General features: G+C 31.6%; 1 long non-coding RNA gene across 1 annotated transcript; it reads left to right on the forward strand.

Moving 5' to 3' along the window:
* Positions 1–6,319: 6,319 nt before the first annotated feature.
* Positions 6,320–9,116, forward strand: LOC131854860 (uncharacterized). Its single transcript, XR_009358078.1, has 4 exons — positions 6,320–6,406; positions 6,988–7,015; positions 7,615–7,647; positions 9,034–9,116. It is a non-coding gene; the product is annotated as an uncharacterized LOC131854860 (long non-coding RNA).
* The last annotated feature ends 567 nt before the right edge of the window (positions 9,117–9,683 follow it).

The following is a 9,683-nucleotide window of genomic DNA, read 5'->3' on the forward strand; positions in this document are numbered from 1 at the left end:
TATGTTTGTTCTTTGTTTGTACTTAGTATTGAGATCGAAATTATTAAATTTGTACGTGTGTACCCTACGATGGGAGTCACGATTATGTCGTACCAAGTTGAACTGCATTTCTAGAAATATTTAATAATATTTAAATTAAAATTATGATCGAATACAGTCTGTGCTGTGAGTGTGTGTGAGAATTTTATCTATTGTATAACTGAGTTATTTAATGTGTCTATTGTTGTATTATAATTGAATTTGATAGGTCAAATCGTTGTTGGTCAAGCGCTTCCATTTCTAGAGAAGAATGAAGACTAAGATGCTCAATTTATAAATTTGCGCTTTCACAACGTTCGTTTTGTGAACAAAAATTAATACATTGTAAATATGTCTAAATTTATATAATAGTAACTAGTGAAAAAAGAGAATGTAATAACTGCTTAACTTAGTGGTACCTAATTAGCATTTATGAGATTTTTAAAAATGTAATATTATAATATTTTGTACAATTTGATAAGTTTTGATAGATCTGAATATTTATATTGGCTTATCATTGATCGAGTTTGGTTATTTCTATTATTGTGATAGCGCGATGCCTTGTTTGTTGCATTTAGTAGCATTTTGAATCCATCAACCTGTAGTTTCATATTTAGGAAACAAACTCTGTTACTCTATATCGATAAGCAATATATCATGAATAAAACATATGTGTATTGTTTCATTCCTAACCTTTAAAGCAATAAAATCTAAAAAACTTAGTCTGAATAAATACTCGCAAGGTTTGAACAAGACAAAGATAGTAAGAACAGTAATAGTTACTTTGATACAAGATAGTCTCAGGTTCAGATGTCAATTATAATCGAATGGCATAGAAGAGAAATCCTTAAAACATTATTTTCTTGGCCCTAGAAAGAAATTACACAAATTAATAATAATCTAGAAAATATGTGTCCTAATAAAATAAATCAGATATTTCTATGTACACCAATACTTCTTTTGTAGATTTAACAACAAAACATTTAACAGATTTAAATTTAACAAAACTAAAATTTTATTATTGTTTAATCCAATTTTGGTTATTGATTAATAGGCCAATTATTGTAGTAGATATAAGGTGTGTCTGTCTGTTTATTAATATTATAGATAAGCACAAAGCTTTAAAGAGATCGTCCCAAACAAAAGCTAGCTACTAGCAATATATGCAAGCATGCTACCCATATTTGCAAAGAAATTAAAAGAAACTAATATTTCTTATACTACTTCTATTTGATACACAGTATAGAGAATTAACTACCCACTTTTTTTCTTATTGAAGTAATTTCTTCCGTCTCATAAAATGACATATTATGAAATTACTGGAAGTCTGCAGCGACAAACAACTATTAATCTATTGGATTATTATAGAATTTTTTTTAACTGTGTAGTATCTGGAATGAAAATTATATATATATATATATACCCACTGACAAAGATGTGATAACCCATTTCCTTTTTAAAAATTTTCGCCTTTGCGCTTTATACTTTAATAACATTAGATATTCCGTACCCGTGATAATAGATAGCTAGCTAATATATAGCTTATATATTGTAATTATTAAAGAAGAATACATGGTCGCAGCGCACCACACAAGATAGGCAAGCCAAGCGCCGGCAAAAACTGTACAAGCAATAACCAATATTGTATCTTGTTTGCTGTTTCTATTTGAGTTACGGTTAAAACAAAGATACTTCATAAAAAAAGTGTATTATAGCATTTGATATTTAATATTGCCTATTTCATAGTAAGTTTTTTTTTACTTCAAGCATTTAATAAATTTTAATGTTATACTTATAATGTTCCGCTTTTGACATATAAACATATCTATAAATAAAATTGAAGTATCTGTTTGCAATATTGCAATAACTGTTTTTTAGTACACGCTTATGAATATAAATACATACACCAAAATAACATTTTTTATCATTTTTGTCTGCCCGTCTATTTATTCCGGCTAATCTCTGAAATGGCTGGACCGATTTTGACGGGACTTTTACTGGCAGGTAGCTGAGGTAATAACAAGTAACTTAGGCTACTTTTATGTAAGAAAAATAAAGTTAAATTCCACTCGGACGACGTCGCGTATAACAGCTAGAAATAAATATAACCAGCCGGATTATTTACCATGCACAATTGGTGAGGACATACCTATCTACAGTCGTACATCTTATTTATATAACTGGAATAGCTATCAAGCTATTAGTCCATCTGATGGTAATTGTAACCGTCGCCTATAAACAATACACATACGTCGCCAATAGACAAATATCACTAGAGCATCACATTGTCATGTGACGTCCGTAGTATACTCATGCCTTGCCAATAGGAGGGACTAAGATGAAGTATGCAAAGTAAGTACCTATGCCTTCACGCCCTGTAATTTTACGGTCTTACCTTACCATTCAACCGAAACGATAAGCGAGAAAGGAGAGTACCTAAATAGGTACGACAGAGAGGATTTTGTGAATACTCTGTCTCACTAAACAAGATATCACAATCCGAATGAGATCTGCTTTATTCCATCTATTAAAAATGTTGTACTATGCATTAAAAAATATATAAGTACCTACACAAAGGGGGAGGACGAGAATAGAAGTATACGAAAAAAAATATGTAAGTACTGTCGTGCTGTTCTTTTAAATCTTAGAGGTACGTATACCAAAGCGATATCTGTCTGACAACTGAATAAATAAACAATTATTTTATTCAGCAAACTTGTGTGCCTAATAAACAGATATTTATATTTTAAACAAACGAACATGACAAGTCATGAAACTAGATCGTTAAAATTTGCAAGTTTTAGTCAGTTTGTTGCCACCATTTTTGTTTATTTTATTCTAGCCGAGTTCACGACATGATAATCATAATAAGAAAACTATAGCTTCGTTGTTGTGAACAAAAAAAAAACTGATACAAATACTAAATGTAATGAATTTGTTAAATTATGGCTGTAAAATCCGCAGTAAAATAGATTGGCAAAAATTAATTTTGAGATTGAGAAAAATTTGCGTGCAGAGACATACAAGAATTCTGATAACATATGTTTTTAACTTCGGTAATATAATAACAACGTAGGTATATACAAATTGTTTTTTTAATAATATTTAATATCAAGTTAGCGGGTTACACTTGTATTTCATAAAATAACAAATTAATACTGGTAAACCAATTATAATAAAAGAAATAATATAATTGAAGTGAATCAGTTAAACTGTTCCTGAGATTAACGCGCACAAACGCACAGACTATCCGACTTAAATTGTTTTCGGTAAAATAAGGTTGTTAATGTCCTCCTACAACAATTTTTATCAAATATTCCGTATTCAATATATATAATACTTTCCGTATCGATATGAGCATATTACTATTATTCTATATCTAGTGTAATCCCATAATCTAGAGCCAATGTAATTTTCATGGATCTCGTATTTATATCTACTGATTTATGCTACGCTATATACATACAAACATTTTTCTTCATGTAATTAGAAAGGCAAACAACTGACGCCTTATGGTATGTAGTACTATCGCCTATATACATAAACGACACTATAGGCGACATGCTTCCGAAGATCTAAATACTAAATTTTTCCTGTACAAAAAACTATTATTATATGTAATATTTTACTCCCGCTACAACACATATGGCAAAGTTTCGTAAACAGACTATCGCAGGTAACTATGGCCACTCTGTTTTTAGAACTTTTTTTGTAACATACTTGTAACAAATTAAATATCATTGCTAACTTTTGAAATAAATTTTTCAACCAATTGCTGGCAATTCATTGACCTGAAATTTAGCAATTTCATTTTATCTATTTATACATCATGAACAATGTATATTGTGTTTTAATGTTGATATTAAGTATAGATTCTCAAATTATCGTAAAAAATGTCATTAATAATAAAGGAAATTGCCCAAAATTGTTTCTCTAATAGCAGTGACTTTAATTTTATTGTAAAACCATTTATTTAATAATTTAAGTTCTTTCAATTACTTATTGCAAACATCACCGCTTGATTCCTTAGACAGTGTGTCATTACATTTAGTGTAGGAATGATTACTTTATATCCATGCTCCTTGTTTTCAATGGTTGATGCATATTCCCAAAATTCTGGTGTCAATTCACAATGCATTGTCACCAAACTTTGGGAATAGAGATCTTAGTAACATCGACTTGTTATGATGTGGCAGCTGGAATACCCATCGCATGTAGGCTCATTTCATACCATTATGATTACGTGGCTAACAAATATTAAGATCAATCATTTACTAATTAAATCAAATACGATAGATCGACACTGCAATGTATTTCGCACCTTTAAATGCTAAGAGCATTAACCACTAGCAACATATTAATTCCATATATTTTGAACATGGAACAAACTAAAATGGTAATTTTAAAAAATCGATTACATTTTTTTTTATAACACAGGGGACAACGAGCTTGCGGCTAACCTGATGGTAAGTGATAAGATTACCGCCCCCTACCCGCAACACCAGGGGAATTGCAAGTACGTTGTCGGCCTTTTAAAAAGGAATAAGCTCTTTTGATAACATATGTTTTTAAAGGTTTCAATATCGTATCGGTTCCGAAATACCATTGCTGGAAGGTGTCCACAACGTGGTTGTGCGTGGCAAAAAGTTTCTAGAAAACCGCACTGTGGAAGACCGCCATTCATCCAGATGATCAGGATGGTATTTCAGTTTCTGGCGGGTGGTACGGTGGTGAAACTCAGTAACTGGTATTAATCCGTATTCAATATAACAATTCCTCAGAACACTCCCCGTGATATATGCGGTAGAAAATGCACAGAGATGCAATATCTCGCCGCAACGCCAATGGGTCGAGTCTGTCACATAGACGTCGATTACCAATGATTCTGACTGCTCGGTTCTGAATGCGGTCAAATGGAAGTAGCTGGTATTGTGGTGCTCCCGCCCAGAGATGAGAACAGTATTCCATATGCGACCGGATCTGCGCCTTGTATAATTGCAAGCGATGAAATACCGTCTCACTCTACTGAGCACATACACATTTTTTGAAGCTATTTTAGCCTTGTCTTCCAAATGACCGCAAAACTGAACGTCACTGGATATATCAACGCCAAGGACCTCGAGATTTGGCTTCACATCAAAGAGAGTGTCTTGAAACTGAGAATCTTTTTAGCGATTACATCAGTAATCGTGTCTATCAATTACTTCGGTTTATTCTCAATTGTATGTTGTGCGTATGGAATAATATCGATATTCGATATAGATTAGACTTCAGAATTAACTTCCTGGTTATAGGTTTAAAAACTTATTATATAATATATATTTTATAATATTTTTCAAAATATTATCATATAAAAGGCTTTATTTATCCCAGGTAATCCTTAGAATGTGTAATTATGAGAGATGAAAACAAAATTTCAATAAATTCTTGTAAACCATCTTTTGTCCTAATGACGTGTTCACGTTTCTTTTAAATCCTCAGAAAACCAATAAGAATAGTACCTAATAGACAAATAACACCTCATTCATCAAAACCTGAGAATAATGATGAAACCTAGGTTAAGGTTATCGACAGTTTGAAATTGTTATAATATAAAGTTTTTTTAATACCTGTGGCTATAAAATATTGCATATAGGTACCTATATAATCTTAGTAGCCTTAGTACCTGAGGATAAAAAGGAATGGTACTCATTCTTACATCACACAATAAAAAAAATACCTAAGCTTTTTTAATGCTTGTTTATTGTATGAATAACAAACTGTTATCTTTATACTAGCTGTTCCCGTGGTTTCACCCGCGTGAAATTTATAGCCAGTTCAGTAGTTTTTGCATGAAAGAGTAACAAACATCCATACTCAAGCGTTTTTAATATTAATAGGATTTATATCACAAAGTAAAACATATTGTTTTTCTTTTTTGAGTAAAACTATATGTTTTACTTACTGACTTTGGCGATTTGAAAACCTTTCCGAAGTTGGTTTTATATGACTCTGATATATACCATGACAAAAGTATCGTAAAATTTGTAAAAACTGCCAACCCTATGCAATGGCTTTGTGAAATTGTCACGGGTATGAGTACTCTTTAAGTAGAGTACTTTATATTACGTACAGTTTTTCATGGTTAATTTTTAAATAACACAATTTAAATAACAAGCAATATTTATAATGATAATGAACAATTGTACAAATTTGCGTAATGTCATGTTTGTTCAATTGTTCTTGGTCATCCCAATACCTAAAATATTCATATATATAATACCGAGCAAAGGTTTTCAACATTAGTTGACTGTTGGTTTTTGGATCTAGAACGTAATACAGTGGTATTTCTAAAAACATGTCGAAGGTTCTGTATTGTCTCTTGATCGCTGCGTTGGTTGCACAAATCGTAAGTCCAAGATATTGTAAGTGTAGTGATTCGCCCCGGCTTTGATCGTAAGCAAATATTGTTGGTAACTCTATTTTCTCGCTGATAAGTAGCGTTTTATAGGTGAAATTATATTTTAAATCGGCTAAATATTTTTGAGTTTATTCATTGTAAACAAAAACTCAAATCTAATGTATTCGTCTGGAAGCACCACCAAGTGTTAAATTACAAGTTAGTTACAAGATTTTCGCGACGGATTCTAAAAATAATAGTTTTTCAGTTGCGTCAAATTTCTGATGAAACATCTTAATAGTTCTGAAGTTGGGTTAATATCTACCTAACTGATTATCTAACTCTCATACATTTGATTGATTACAACTAAAGACATTTAAAGTAGTCTCTTTAATTAGTTAAGAGTTTGATTTCTGATAAATTACATTATTTTGAAATTTGCTTATTTGTGAAGAATAAAAAATCTCAGATTTATCAGCGTCTACCTCTCTACTGATTGTCAACCTTTATTACAATTTTATTTGGTAGAATTTTCTTAAAGTAATTTCTTACATAAGTATACCTAATTGATATAATATTTTGTATTGCAGTATGCCAAACCAGCCGATGCTGATGACGGTAAGTAACTTAAGTACGTCGATATAAAATTGTTTTTGTCTGTGTTAACAATTTACGCAGATAGCCCGTCAGTTAGCTCACCATGACCAGGAATTTATCACGATGGTTTCCATTGGAACCACATGGATATCAACAAGCTACGGTACACTGTATGTGTGTATAGTCCAAGGAAAAGTGTTAATAATAGTCCACATTACTAACACTGAGGATCTACCCAGGTCTTGCCGGTTTATTAAAATTGCAAGAGATAAGCCCTTTTTTATTTAAAAAAATGTATATACCTGTGACGTGCATACATCAATCTGTCATATGGATTAGCAGGCTATGATTCATTAGTAACATAATTTGTAGTTATTTGAGAAGTTAGGCTTTAATAAGAATTAATAGTATCTACTAATTTCATAAGTGATGAAACCTTTTTTGCGAAACAACATCTTAAATTAGCAACAGCAATAAATCTATACTATATTATAAATTGCAAATGTATGTCTGTCTGTCACTTTCTTACAACTAAACTGAATAGAGTCGTGGGTAAAATATAATATAGAGATAGGCAAAGGTATCTGTATATATGCTCATCGTTACCATATTTTTTTCAGAGAAAAAGAATGCTGAATCTGATGCTTCTACAGGTAATAACTAAAAATCGAATTCAGGTACTTTCTAGATGTTAGAATTTCTATTAATTTGAGTTAGCTACTAAAACTTAAATTGCAGGTGGTAGAATTTATCATTATGAACTAAATCCTATCTACATTCTATTGAAACTAATGTTCGAGTTAACATATAGCTTCTAGGGGGAAATGCCTAAATTTAATTGCCTAAATAATTTTTAGAGTTTATTTAATTTTGTAAATAATCCTGAATAATGTTTAGACATATATATATATTTCAGTTTGTTGTTGTCCAATTTTATTAGTTTGTAATCTTGTTATTGTCAATTTTTATGTTTACTTTGTTAGTAGTAATTTAGAACTTAACGTGCTATCGCCGTCGTCGATCTTTTATCGTATTAATTTACTGGTAAAGGCTATAACAGAATAGCAGAGAGGGTGGACTCACTGCCCTCACTGGGTTATAGACCGTTTTGTCTCCTTCATTACTTTTAAATTTTAATATTGTATTAGCTATTTCGGCTTCGCCCTGGTGTACATGTATTATATATATAAACCTTCCTCTAGAATAACTGTCTATTAAAAAAAAACCGCTTCAAAATCCGTTGCGTAGTTTTAAAGATTGAAGCATACATAAATAAAATCCTTACTAAACTGCATGTTCAAAAAACTAGTAGTTAATTTCATTAGAATATACTTCAGGCTTTGTTTTTCGAAATAGACTTTAATTTTTTTGTGTGTATATTCAATAACTACTTACACAAAATATTTTATTCGTAATTGTCTTATCTTCAGTAATTTATAACGCATAACCATCTAGCAGAAAAAATAATAGAAAAAAATAAAAAAATATTATTTAGATATCTCCGACTCGCTGCCAAGATACAGAAGATGTTTGATGGACTTTTTGAGTGAGTAACACTGTACTCCTTGAATATGAAGTCTATGGCCTTCTACAGAAAGTCTTGCCGACGATCTATCTACTTTCTACATGCTACTCTGTGCTTGCCTCTATGCTTGATTTCTATATGATCCTCAAAGGCTATCCTTTTTAATCTATACAGCATTAAATCCATAGTTTTGAAAAATGAAATATGCGTGTATCCCCATAGCATCTATCATGTAATGTGTATCCCCATAGCATCTATTAATTCCTTACAACTCGTTTAAGGCCGTCGCTCGAGTATATGGTATAATGTGACATATTTTCTAATATTTGTTACTTAGTTACTTTTCGTGCTGGCGACTAATTTTCTACTTTTTATAGACATACTTATTAACATTCTATTTTCAAAATACAAACAGCACAGCAGCATCCTCGTTTATTATCTATACACGCATCACGACCTAACTCTATAGAATCTCGTCATTAAAAATAAGTAAATACCTTTTTGCTTGTTACAGCAACACCACCAACGCAAAAATTACCACCGCTAGGTTCAGGCAAAAATTTAGTCAATAAGGGAATTGACACTGGAGCAGAAGCAGTCAAGACAGTGTTCAAGGCTTTCACAGGAGGTAGGTATTCACCTATACCATATATTTATATACAGAACTATCACGGTATGACGGTCACTATGACGATCTCCTCTGTCTTACATACTTCTGCCGCCAAACAGCTTGCTTTGTAAGTGTATCAGCTAAAGGGCATATGGCACAGTTACCCGACTGACGACCCGATGACCTTCTATAGAGCTGTTCATGCAAATAGACGACAAATGCCACTGACCATTAGACAGATTTTCACTTTCTTGATGAAAATATTTCAATCTCAAGAGTCATTTGGCTTGGTAGTTGTTACTATTATTACAAATAAAAAATATTGAGAATATGTGAACCTCAATATTTATCGGGGTAGAAATTACCCTATCTTTTTATTTGGACCAAATTCCAAAAATCCCCGTCATAGAACGTAACGAGTGATTCTTAAGCACAAGTATAGAAGATATACTAAGATAACGATATAGCCACATTTCGATTCTGAATAATTGCAACTGTAATCATTGTCCGAATTGGAAATAGACAACTGTCTACTCTCGTATTGTTCTCAAATC

This window comes from Achroia grisella, unplaced genomic scaffold (assembly GCF_030625045.1).
Source record: "Achroia grisella isolate CSIRO2021 unplaced genomic scaffold, CSIRO_AGI_Agris_v1 utg1245, whole genome shotgun sequence".
NCBI classification, from domain to species: Eukaryota; Metazoa; Arthropoda; class Insecta; order Lepidoptera; family Pyralidae; genus Achroia; species Achroia grisella.